Source organism: Malus domestica, chromosome 10, assembly GCF_042453785.1.
Source record: "Malus domestica chromosome 10, GDT2T_hap1".
Lineage (NCBI taxonomy): Eukaryota > Viridiplantae > Streptophyta > Magnoliopsida > Rosales > Rosaceae > Malus > Malus domestica.
In genome coordinates, this window is record NC_091670.1 from 1,644,417 (window position 1) to 1,654,703 (window position 10,287).

General features: G+C 37.3%; 1 long non-coding RNA gene across 2 annotated transcripts; it reads right to left on the reverse strand.

Moving 5' to 3' along the window:
* Positions 1 to 8,090: 8,090 nt before the first annotated feature.
* LOC139189070 (uncharacterized) lies at positions 8,091 to 10,028 on the reverse strand. Of its 2 annotated transcripts, XR_011572572.1 has the most exons (4): positions 9,990 to 10,028; positions 9,785 to 9,906; positions 9,131 to 9,189; positions 8,091 to 8,211 (listed from the first exon to the last, which is right to left on the reverse strand). It is a non-coding gene; the product is annotated as an uncharacterized lncRNA (long non-coding RNA). The 2 variants fall into 2 exon arrangements; XR_011572571.1 differs by having other exon boundaries at positions 9,131 to 9,906.
* Positions 10,029 to 10,287: the final 259 nt, after the last annotated feature.

The window sequence follows — 10,287 nt, forward strand, 5'->3', positions numbered from 1 at the left end:
TCGTCCAGGATGTCCCAAACGATCATGCCAAAGTGTAATTTCGTGCGCGGTCCCTGTGGTAGGGCCGGCCACATAGTGGCATTCTATGGGGCGTATGGTCGTAGTATACAGACCACTCGGGTTACGCTCCATCTTCTCTAGAATACGCTTCTGGCCATATTCGTAGGAAGTTACGCACAGAAATTCAACTCCGTTTTCTACGTGGGTTTCAGCGTGGTAATTGTTATCTCTAATGTCCTTGAAACTTAGTAACGTTCTTCCGGAACGTGGAGAATAGAGTGTCTCAGCAATGGTCAAGATTGTACCATTGGACAACATTATACGTGCCTTACCGTATCCTTCGATCAGGTTGGATGGGCCTGAGAGGGTTGTCAGAGGTGCATTCTTAGGTACGAAGTTAGTGAAATAGATGCGTTCACGCAAAACAGTATGCGTGGTTGCACTATCTGCCAGACAACTAACTTTCCCACTAGTCATACCTAGAATGAAAAATTAATTTGAATCGGTCACATGCATAAAAGTTTATAAAAACAAGTATCAATTCAAAATAATTTCATTTATTCAAGGATTAAAAACTTAATATCCAAAATAAATCGCCAACTAATAATCCAAAACATAAAGGAAAATTGTTCAAAATCAACCAAAAAAAAACAAGGTGGGGTTCGGCCACAAGGTGGAATTCGGCCCCAATTGTCGTATTTTAACTGAAAAATAAGTCTATGTCTAAGATTCTAATCTTCCATAGGAGTGGTATCCTCCTGAAAATCAGAAACCTCCATCTTTGTAGTCTCCGGTTCGTCCACTTGCAGGAAGTTTGATTCAAACTTCGTACGACGAGAATGATATGCATCCACAACCTTCTTGGGAGCACGGCAAATACGGGACCAATGGTCCTTGGAACCACAACGATAGCACATATCGTCATTCATTGTGGCAGGTGCTTTGCCCTTATTCTTGAAGTTCGGGGCCTTGGGAGCGAGGTTTGGGCGCTTCTGGGCTTTGTTTCCTCCCTTGGATGGGCCTTGGCTCTGTTGACCTTGGTGGGATGGCTTTTGGCCGCCCTTACCACGCCTCTTTTGGCGTTTTGGGTGCTGATTAGTGCTATAATGTGCTTCAGGCACAGCAGTAGCCCCAGTAGGTTGAGCTTGATGATTCTTCATCAACAGCTGGTTCTGCTTTTCAGCAAGAAGTAAAACAGAGATCAAATCCGAGAACTTAGTGAACTTCTGAGCTCTATATTGTTGCTGCAGGACAATATTAGAAGCAGAGAAGGTCGAGTAGGTCTTCTCCAGGAGATTCTCTTCAGTCAAAGTTTCATTGCAAAACTTGAGAAGTGATCGGATTCGACAAACTTCAGAATTATATTCATTCACAGACTTAAAGTCTTGGAAGCGCAAGTGCTGCCAGTCGTGTCTTGCTTCAGGCAAGAATATGTCCTTTTGGTGATCGAAACGATCAGCCAAAGCGACCCATAATGCACGTGGATCCTCCTCAGCAAGGTACTCAGTTTGTAGAGCGTCATGGATATGTCTTCGGATGAAGATCATAGCAGTGGCTTTTTCAGCCTCGCCAACAGGTTTATCTGTTGCTTCTTCAATAGCAGGACGTAAGTTCTTTGCAGTGAGGTGGAGCTTCACATCTTGAACCCACTTGAGGTAGTTCCTTCCAGAAACCTCCAAAGCGGTGAAGTCGAGTTTGTTCAAGTTCGACATGTTCCTATCACAAAATAGATGGACAAGATGTGGTTAGTGTAATGGAGAAAAATCAATCCATTCACATAGGAGTAGAACATACAGGTTCTAATAGACATGTATTGGTTTAATTTTGCATGAAAAACTTCGGGTTTTCATGGGTGATATGTTTAAGTGAAAACTTCGGGTTTTCTAACAAGGCATGTGTATAAGAAACTTCGGGTTTCAAAGTAATTATGAACTTCAGGTTCATATATTCCTGCAGGCAAACACAAATATATATGCAAACAAATATGCAAAGAATATATGCAGAAATATTGTATAATGATAAGTGAATTAATTTATTTTTGGTCTTCGGGGCCAAATTAAAGTGTGGGTGAAAATATAAAACCCATATTATTTAAAAGTATTAAATAATAAAATCTCGGGGCCTAAAAATATAGGCCGAGTACCCCCGGGTGTAGGCTGCAGGCCCACGGGGTGAGAAAGGAATGGGCTGCTGTGTGCAGCCCTAAAAAAAATTTCTCTTTTGTTTTCGGTATGGGTCGCTGCAGGCGAGCCCAGGAAAAATAAAAAAACAAATTGTTTTCTTTGTGGGCTGGGCCGCTGCAAGCGAGCCCAGCAAAAAAATTGTTTTTTTTTTCTTTTGTTACACGGGCCGAGAGACAGAGCCCGAGTAGGGTTCGGGAAAGAGACCCAAAAGAAATCTCAGCCGTGCTGGGTGTGCGATGCCGAAGAAGAAAGCCGGAGTTCGTGGACGGCGCCATGGCAGGCGGTGTGTCTAGGGTCGAGCAAGCCATGGTTCGTCGAAGAACCAGGTGTTTGTCGTCGAAGAAGAGATCTCGACGTCGATGGAAGAAAAAAAACCGAATGAATTCAATTGAATTCGAGTGAAGACCCATGAAATTCTTCTGGAATTTCTAGAAATCGTTGGTGAAAACGATGGGTGGTGTCCAAGTTTGCACGACTGCAGGTCGTGTTGTGTCGGAAAATCGACGGCGAGGACCTAGGCTTTAGGCCGTAGGTCGGGACAAGGTGCTTCAAACGCACCGTTTCGGTTCAAGGCTTGCGGCCTGGGTTCTCGGTTTGGGTTGGGCCATCGCAGGCTGCGGGCCTGGTGGCTTGCGGCCTTGCATGGTGCAAAGGCACGGGTTCGACTAGAACCCTAATTCCCCAATCACAAAATTTTTTTTTCAATTCAAATATATTACATGTATAATTTTAATGAATCACATATTTACGTTGATGCATATGCAAATAATAGTTTCAATGCATGTACATATGTAAGATTCAATTCATGACAAATATCAAATTCACATAATTGTAGCAATTTTGATTATGAAGCATACACAATTTATGTAGAATCTAAAATATGTTAAACGTAAAGTTGGGTCATGCATCATGGTGAATGTTCATGCTATCAGGGCTTGCAAAATATCGAGTTAAAAACCGTTGTTTGGAAAGAACCTGATTGCGTGATGATATGGATGAACTGGTTTGATGCAGAAAAAATCTCCAACGTCAGATTCCTAAGCGCAGCGGTAGGAGCGTGCTGATAACGTGTTGTGGTCTATTTTATCTGACAGAGGGACTAGGGCCGGCGGCAGAGAGAGAGAGGAGAGAGATGTGTGTTTGTAGAATTGTAGGGGAATGTGTGTGTTGTTATCCCTCCTACATTGTGCCTTTATTTATAGTAGTAAAGGGAGAGAAGATATTCCTTCTTCTCCAAGTAATACAAGTTGTAATAGGAAAGGATAACTAGAATCAAATCTTATCTAGGATTTACACAATCATACTTAAACTAGGAATGTTTACAACAAAATTGTTAATTTTCGAAATGTTCTGATACTGCTGAAACTTCTGAGATTTCCAAATCCAAACAGACTAAAAATTCCAAAATTTTGGAATGGGTAATGTGAAATAAGTGAATGAACTAGCTGCAACAGTCTTCTATAATTTTTCAAGATCAAAATAAGCAAGTTACAACTACTTACTGTTGGGAAAGTTGATAATTTATTATTTCTTTTTGGTATTTTACATCTTAGTGTTGTGTTTATTAGTAGTTCTCTCCCTATCAAAGAGAAGCTGCCAGCAAGAAGTGGGGAGAGTGGGATAGCCAACTCTCCTCCAACAGTTATCCTGAATTCAAATTTTAGGTCTTCTAATTTTTCCACAGCTCCATTTATTATTTAATGCCACATGATAAAGTGCCCAACTTACACAAAATGAATGATACTTAGCAGAGCCGGCTTTTAAGAGGTGTGACCGGTGAGATCAAATCTTCTGCATCCAAAATGGGTGTGGTCTCTTTGTAGCTTCAATAAGTATTTGACACATATTAAATTTATGACAATAAAATTAAGAAAAGTTAAAATATTGAGTACGTGTCAGACATTTATTGTGGCCACAGAGATGCCACACCCATTTTTGGATGCAAAAGATTTGGTCTCGGTTCCATTGCACAGGGTCCCAAAATTTTGGGAGCCCCCAAAAATAGTTTTTTATTGAATATAATAATATATAAAATAATATTATATGAAAATGATATATAAAAATATTAATCAAATCAAATATATATCTCTCTGATGGGGCCAAAAGGCATCAGATATTGCCCTCAAAAATAAATTTTTACTGAATATAATAATATATAAAATAATATTGTGTAAAAATACTAATCAAATCAAGAAATATATATATCTGATTGATTCTCATCACTGCCGCAGCTTTCTACTTTTCCTTCTCTCATGCCAAATCACATCGCTGCTCCCCACTTTTCTTCTTTCACATCATAGTTCCAGACATTAGAATCCCCCGCCGCCAGTGTCCATTGTACTTTACAGAGGCAGATTGTATGCCCTCCCGTTATGGTGTCATTCCTATCTCCTCCTATTTGTGCGATCACGATTAAATCACGTCAATATTTTATATTAATTTTTTAATAGAGATAATAAGAAAAAAATCAATAGAAATATAAAATATTGACGTGGTTTAATCGTGACAGCACAAATATGAGAGGATAGGAAGGACACCATAACTTGAGGGCAGACAATCTGCCTCCCTACTTTACTTCTCTCTTCTCATTGTTCTTTTTCTCACAAATTATTAAACCTTAATTTATAAGTTCATGAAATTGAAGAAAAACTTCCGAATCATAAAGACAATTCAACTGATCAGAATGATGTAAACTTCGATTAAAGTAAGATATTTACTAATTTAAGTATATTGACTTGGAGTTTGAAGATTTGGGTATTTCTCATTTATAATAATTTTTTCCTTTTGTACTTTTCAGGCAAAATCAAGAGGAGAACAATCACAAAAAATCACTAGACCCACACGTATTGTGGACTATCAGGTTTCATTGTTCATACTAACTATAATTTTATTGTGATCTTGTTTGAAATATAAAAGATGACACCTACTAGAAAATATTCATCTGGCTACTTGAAGCGTCAAAATTGACTATGAAGGTTTAAATGGACTTGCTTTGATATCGATTGAAAGTGATTTTTTAGACAAAATTGACTATGAAGGTTTAATTGATGATTTTGCAGCAAAGAATGCACGAAGAGCCATCTTTAAGTAAAACTTCAGTGCTAAGACTTTTTTAAGTTTTGTTTATTTGGTTTCTTTAGGTTGAACTTATTGTTAGTTATTAGTACTATGGTTACTTTGTAGCTTTTTGTACATTTAATAATTTTTAGAAATAAATGGTTAGTGAGTTTTAAAGTTTATTTCAATATTACTTTTTAGCATCAATACATTGTTCAATTTGTTTTAAAATGTCTTATAAGAAAGACCCCTTTTATGAATTTCGCACAGGGTCCCTAAAATCTCAGAGACGGCCCTGGTGTCACCGCAGAACTTAAAAATCTGCAGCTTTTTGTTGGTCTTCTTCCTCCATTGGTGAGAAAAGAAGGTCGAAGTGGGAAGGGAGAGTGGGGATCTTGCGGGAGTGTGGGAGTGATTTGGTGAGGGTGAGGCCGCAAGGGTGGGTGCAAACGAGAGAGGGAGGGAGGGAAAGAGGAAGGGGTCAGGGAGAATAAACCCAATTTTTTTATTTTTTTTTAATTTTTTTTTAGTTTTTGTTATTTTATTAATTTATTTTTTTAATATCTACGTGGCGCTCAATCATTGTCCACGCGAATGCCACATCATAAGTTAACTGCAAATTTAACAGCAACCTTAACGAACGTATGAAAGTGTCTCAAAATTATAACTTTATATACCATTTAGGAATAAAAAAAACTTCATATATCAAATATTGAAAATCAATAAACTTTAAGATAGTAAATTCAGACTAACCCTTAAATTAATTATACACGTGCATATATATCCACCTGCTGGAACCAATTGACAGTAGCCTTACGACAATGATATTTCCAAACTGAACAATCACATCACTTGCATTGGATTTTCCAAGTGAAAACGGAAGTATCTCAGTTGAGGTTATATGTTTTTTAATTCAAAGATTACAACTTCGATTGATGGCAACGTTCTCTATACAGACACCAGAGTCGGCTTTTACGGGGTGTGATCGGTTCTATTGCACAGGATTCCAAAATTCTTAGTGCCCCCAAAAATAATTTTTTAATAAATATAATAATATATAAAATAATATTATACGAAAATGATATATAAAAATATTAATCGAATCAATATATATCTGATGGGGCCAAAAGGCATCAGATACCTGCCCCCAAAAATAATTTTGTACTGAATATAATAATATATAAAAATACTAATCAAATCAAGAAATATATATATATATATATATATATATATATCTGATGGCTGATTCCCATCATTGCCGATGCTTCCTACTTTTCTTTCTATCACGCCAAATCCCATCGCAGCTCCCCACTTTTCTTCTTTCTATCAGTTGAAAAGTCTACTTTACTTCTCTCTTCTCATTGTTCTCTTTCTCACAAATTATTAAACCTTAATTTATAAATTCATGAAATTGAAGAGAAAATGAATCATGAAGACTTTTCAACTGATCAGAATGATGTAGACTTCGATTATAGTAAGATATTTACTAATTTAAGTATATTGACATGGAATTTGAAGATTTGGGTATTTCTCATATATAATAATTTTTTTCTTTTGTACTTTTTAAAGCAAAATCAAGAGGAGAACAGTCACAAAAAATCAATAGATCACACATATTGCGGACTATCAGGTTTCATTGTTCATGCTAACTATAATTTTATTGTGATCTTGTTTGAAATATAAAAGATGACACCTACTAGAAAATATACATCTGGCTACTTGAAGTGTCAAAATTGACTATGAAGGTTTAAATGGACTTGCTTTGATATCGATTGAAAGTGAGTTTTTAGACAAAATTCACTATGAAGGTTTAATTGATGATTTTGCAACAAAGAATGCACAAAGAGTCATCTTTAAGTGAAACTTCAATGTTAGATTTTTTTTTAAGTTTTGTTTATTTGGTTTCTTTAGGTTGAACTTGTTGTTAGTGATAAGTATTATGGTTACTTTGTAGCTTTCTGTACATTTAATAATTTTTAGAAATAAATGGTCAGTGAGTTTTAAAGTTTATTTTGATATTACTTCTTAGCATCAATACATTGTTCAATTTGTTTTAAGATGTCTTATAAGAATGAACTCTTTCATGAATTTCGCACAGGATCCCTGAAATCTCAGAGACTGCCTTGCCCATGGGTATTTTGCCCATCTCTAGTTTATAGCATGGAAATGCTGGCATATGCTAAAACCTAAACTTTTTTTTCCCTTCACTTCATAAATACTAGCATATTCTACACATTTTGTGTGTAGGAAAAACCAGTAAAGTTTGGATATGTGAAATTATATTAGTACCCATCATTTTTTTTAAGTGATATAAGACTATATAATCACTCTCTTTTAATTGACAGAAAAAATTCTATTAATAAGTAGTTCTATACACACACACAGTTATTTGTTTCTTTATATTTTAACTCTCGTAAGGGAAGCAAATTCTTCATTTGTTTGGAGTTGGCTAATTTCACGAATTCACGCAGTACTGAAATGAATAGAATTATTGGATTTGCTTGATAAACAACGTAGTATTACGTACATAAATTTGTGTTAGAATACAACCTTAGCCATGGAAGTTACGTACGTAGTTTATCATCAATCTTCTTCAAGTCAAAACTTGCTTTTTATTGGTCTCTAATAGTTTTATTATGGTGGTTTTTTTCACACTTATTTTACTTCTCACATACCATGTTAAATTCTGTCATTTGATATTGGGTCATTTTGGTTCTGGTCCCTTATCAACCTAATTTTTAGAATAAAACCTTGTTTGTTTAAATAATTTGATCGAGGTCCTTTGACACACCCCGTCCCGAAGGAGGGCATGCTGGCCGTCACGTGAGAGTGACGTAACCATTTGCACAATACGGAAGCTTTAAGATACAATTTATAAGTTGATACACCCGAAGGTGAGTCCTAATTTTGTCCAATCTGTCAGAACACCGTCAAATTCCTCGTAGTCACCACACCTTTGTGATTCCTGAACCTGGAGGGGCGCAAAACCAAAATTGAGTGGGTCAGTAAAACCATTCTTTTCCAAATCCAAACATTTCTCAAAACGTTGTAACCCCTCTCCGTAAAACCCGTATACTTTCCCAGAAATGTAAAATATAAATATACATATATATTCTCAAGACTTCAAGTCATTAACTCAACATTTTCATCATAATTATGCCATGCCAAATCATCTCAACATTTCTCATATTAATTATGCCATGCCACATCATCTCAACAGTAATAAGGTATGAATGCATCAACATAAATCATATCAGGTGCAATAAAGTAATCAACCGGAGGCCCTCTATTAGCCCGGTTGAACCTAGAGCTCAAAATCTATCACTCTCACGCTCTGCCGGAGTCACTCCGCGTGATCTGTTCGGCCTTCTGCACACAAGTTACGCTCTAGTGCTTTCTCATCAATCATCTGTGCACATAATCTAAGGTCACCCACCAGTCGGAATCTCACTAACACTCTCGCGACTGGCCTGTCGTACCCACTCCGCGTGGACTGTACGACTAGCATCTACTTGGATCCAAGACGAGCGTGCGATGCGGTGAATACTATAAGCACTAAACCATGGTGCAGGATTTGAGCTCAATATACATTAACATCATCATATCAGTATTTAAATACTCACCTGATACTCACTTGTGCGTCCGCCGCACCATTCATTCATATGCATCATATCTCAATTTCATACTTTTCATATCATTTCATGCATGGCAATTCGATTCACATTTCTATATACTTTTCATATACTTTTATGCATGGCATCTCAATTCACATTTCAATATACTTTTCATATAATTTTATACATTGCATTTAAAGCATACTTTCCTTCAATTTCAATTTCTGGGAAAACGTCAAGTATATATATATACGGAAAACAAAACTGCCCACTCACCTGGAGTTCGCCCTACAACTCCCTAGCACAATACGCCAAGGCGTCATGACGATCGGCGCCTAAAACAATAATCAATTCCAACCTCAGAATTCATATCGATAGAATATATAACTTATATAAAATACGTCACTACGTAGTTCAATCCGGAAGATCCACCACTCAGATTTTAAATCCATAACTTCCAGAGGTCCACAATATATCTCTAGGATAACATCCTAAAATTTCATTACCATCCAACGGTCGGATCATCAATTCACATTTTCACCTAATGCGAAAACTATAAAACGTTATTCGAACACCTAACCAACAATCCTTAATAACTTTCTCATACGGTGCTCAACTTGGGTATATGAATATACCACAGTGATCTACTCGACGTCACGGACGTCGACATATTTTTAAAATAATTTTTTACTGTAGCACGCGCCCCCACGCGCCAAGGAAGGCACGGGTCCACGCGCGCCCACGCGCACCTTCTTCCTCGCGGGTTCGCCGGACTGGTTTTTCCGGTGGCCGGAAAACTGGGGAATTTTCAAATGCTTCGTTCTCCTTCGTTTCTCAACCATTTTCTTCGTATAATATATCAATTTAAAGCCCTCAACATGTAGAATCACAATATACTACTTTTAAGCTTCAAAAACAACTAAATCTCACCGGAAAAATCCAAGCAAAACCGGCCAAACTTAACCCTCGTGATCCCGACGTCCAAATCCTTCCAACGAAGCACTCCGAGCTTCCTTGGGACCTCACTAAGCTCACTATGAGCTTGGATTGTCCTAAAAATCAACCAATTCAAAGCTCATGAACAGTACACATTCACGGCAACTTTAGAAACTAGGGTTTTCGAAGTGAAACTTACCTTAAACTGGTACCTACGTGATCGTGGAGTCCTCAGGAGTGCATTGGTGGTTTTAAATCCGGCGTTGGTAATAGTTTTAGGTGGTTTTGATGGTTGCCCGTGTGTTCGAGAGGGTGAGAGAGAGAGAGTGAGGTCTGAGGAAGAGAGAGAGAGTATGAAGGACAGTATACGGGAAATGGGGAGGGAAATAAGGAATGGGGATCCCACGTGGTCCTTTTCCAATCCCCAACTCTAAACCACAAAATTTTAACCTAAAAATCTAAGTTCCATCCTTATTAAATTCCATTTTATTTTCAAA